Consider the following 2,659-nt stretch of genomic DNA (forward strand, 5'->3'; position numbering starts at 1 on the left):
ATAGAGTATGCATTTATATTGGATTCCTTTGCTTAATATTTATTTCTAAGAGTAAGTGGTCTGTTTCATTGTGTATTGCAGGTTTTCATTCATTTTTATGGCTCTGCAGTATTCCATTTGATGCATATACTCATTTAACTACTCTACAGGTTTTGAAAATATAATTATTTCTATTATTTTGTCTCTTAAAAATAATGTCATTTTGCTTGCTTTGGCAGTATATATACTGAAATTGGAATGATACAGAGATTAGCATGCACCCTGCACAAGAATAACAAATAATAGTATTGTGCATAGTTTGTGTACATGTCTTTTTGAAAGTTTTTTCTTGGGTAGAATTCTGAAAATCAAAGTTTGAGTCACAGGTTATGTGTATGATCAGCTTGATGTGGAAATATTGAACAGTTTCCAAAGTGATTATTGAATGAGTTTTCACAAAGACAAATGTGGGAAACAGAACTGGAGATGGAAATAACTTCATGATAAAGAAAGAGGTACAATAAAGTCCAGCATGTGTAGGGTTAGTTTTATGGTGACTGGAGTTTTGAGAGGAAGTGCTAGCAAAGTCAAGTTCAGATAGAGGCATGGCATGGATGAATGTAATCCCTTGCAGGGAAATCAGAACTTCATATCATAAGCAATGAAAAACCACCAAAGAGGTTTACATAGGGAAGTAACAGCAGATACATACTTGGGAAGCAGATTCAGTGCCCTGTCTGTAGAATAAGTTCTGGGGTGTACAGGATGACATGCTGAATATGGAGACTGAGAATGAGAGCTGAGAACCAGCAAGGAAACAGTCACTGAAGCTCCCTTTGTGAAGTGTTATAGCTTCTATAGCTTAGGACCTTGATTCTGTTTAATTCTGAAGGTTTTGCTTTACTCATCTTTTTTCTGTGTTGAACAACCATTAGTTATTTTAGAATTCCTTAATTTATTTTGTCTTCTTAATATTTTATGCTAATAGTAAGAGTTGCTTTGTGGTTTTAAATTTAAAGCAAGTTACAAAAAAGGAGAGAAAGTCCTAAATTTGTCATGAATTTTAGGGATAAGCAAAAAGAGGAGCCATTGTGTTTAAATAGTTCTCTATAAAATTCTGTCAAAAAGGTGCCAGAAGACTTATGATTTATGTCCACACATGCAAATGTTGATAAAATCCTCGTATCTAGTGTCTGTTCATATTTTTAATAGGAAAGGCTTCACAGTCTAAGAATAATTTGTATGAAACCACATTAACCATTGATCACTAGAAGACTAATTCAGCCTGATTATTTTATGATGGTGTTAGCACACTGTTAGGGAACCAGATGGGTCAACAAATAAATAGATAATTATGTGGCAAAGAATGAGTTCTGTCAATCAGTTCTTTTCAGCAGCACAGAAAAATACATTAAGACCCTCCTCCCATGTTGAGGGCTTGACATAACCCTTGTTTTTCACCATAAATCTGCCATCGTTTAATAGCTTTGGGGTTTGGGCTCAATTAGTTTCAATCTTTGTGGTATGAGCCTGAAACGCAGGCTGAGGCAATCACAATAAATATTTGGTAGACTACAGAAGAATAATTGTATCCCCTAGCTCCAAGGAATTAAGCACTAGATATATTCCTTTTAAACCTCTGAAAATGCAATGAAAAATATGTTTTAAAAGACAAATAATTAAATGCTTTTTTCCTTTTGTAGCATTTGCACAAAAGAAAATTAAATCTTGTTGTGTTACCTAGGAGGAAAGCAGTTTTTAAACTATAAAAATTGGGTAGTTTGCATATAACTTGCTGATAATCTTTCAGAAATCATGGAGAATGGGATAGATGCCAGGAATCAAAGGTCCTGAAATTTGAAAGAACAAAAAGATTGGCTTCCATAGACTAGTTCAGAAGAAGCTTAATTTTAACTCCCTCTCATCTTCTATAATGCATTAAGAAGAAATTCAAATTTAGAATAGAGCTAAGCAAACTTCCTCTCTAATTGTCTTTGATTATTCTTTCCCAGGGTCTTTTAGAGACCATCATGTTCTACTTTTCCATATACAATTTCCTTTCTTAGTCCTCTACTTTTCCTTGTTGAAATATATCACCTGGAATATCATCTGAAATGCATATGGTGTGCCCCAATAACCATCTACCTTTCATATTTAAAACTGGGGCCCACATCGCTCTCCTGAGATTTATATATCAAATGATAGAGAATCTCCTGCTTGTGATACTCGAGCATGAAGCCCAATCCTTTCACTGATACCTGTCCAAGAAACATCTCCAACCACAAGCCTATTACTCCTCTTTTTATTGTACTTAGGACAGGATGTACAGTGTCTCACTATAGAGATTGGACTCATAGTGATCCTCCTGTTTTCTGCCTCCCAGGCGCTGGGATTACAGGTGTGCACCACCATGTCCAGTCTCAGTTGCAGTCTCTGCACACCCCGGGGGACAGGGCTGGCACATTACTCCTTTTCTAATCCCTGTGAATCTATTTATATGCCAAGTCAGCAAAGCAGCAGGTATTTGTCACTTCTTCCTGTATTCAGTCTATGTCTTATTATTAATTTAGCTCACTTCCACCTGAAGATGGTCACATGACTTCATTCTTCTCCACATCCACTGCCCTTAATTCATGCTTAACCTCATAGTTTGTCAAAATGACTGTTCAGCTTCTGGAAA

At 35.8% G+C, this 2,659-nt stretch overlaps 1 pseudogene; it reads left to right on the forward strand.

The window, feature by feature from the left end:
- The first annotated feature begins 206 nt into the window (after nt 1-206).
- On the forward strand, nt 207-302 carry LOC111816953 (annotated as a pseudogene).
- Nucleotides 303-2,659: the final 2,357 nt, after the last annotated feature.

This window comes from Octodon degus, unplaced genomic scaffold, assembly GCF_000260255.1.
Source record: "Octodon degus isolate 3935 unplaced genomic scaffold, OctDeg1.0 scaffold00003, whole genome shotgun sequence".
NCBI classification, from domain to species: domain Eukaryota; kingdom Metazoa; phylum Chordata; class Mammalia; order Rodentia; family Octodontidae; genus Octodon; species Octodon degus.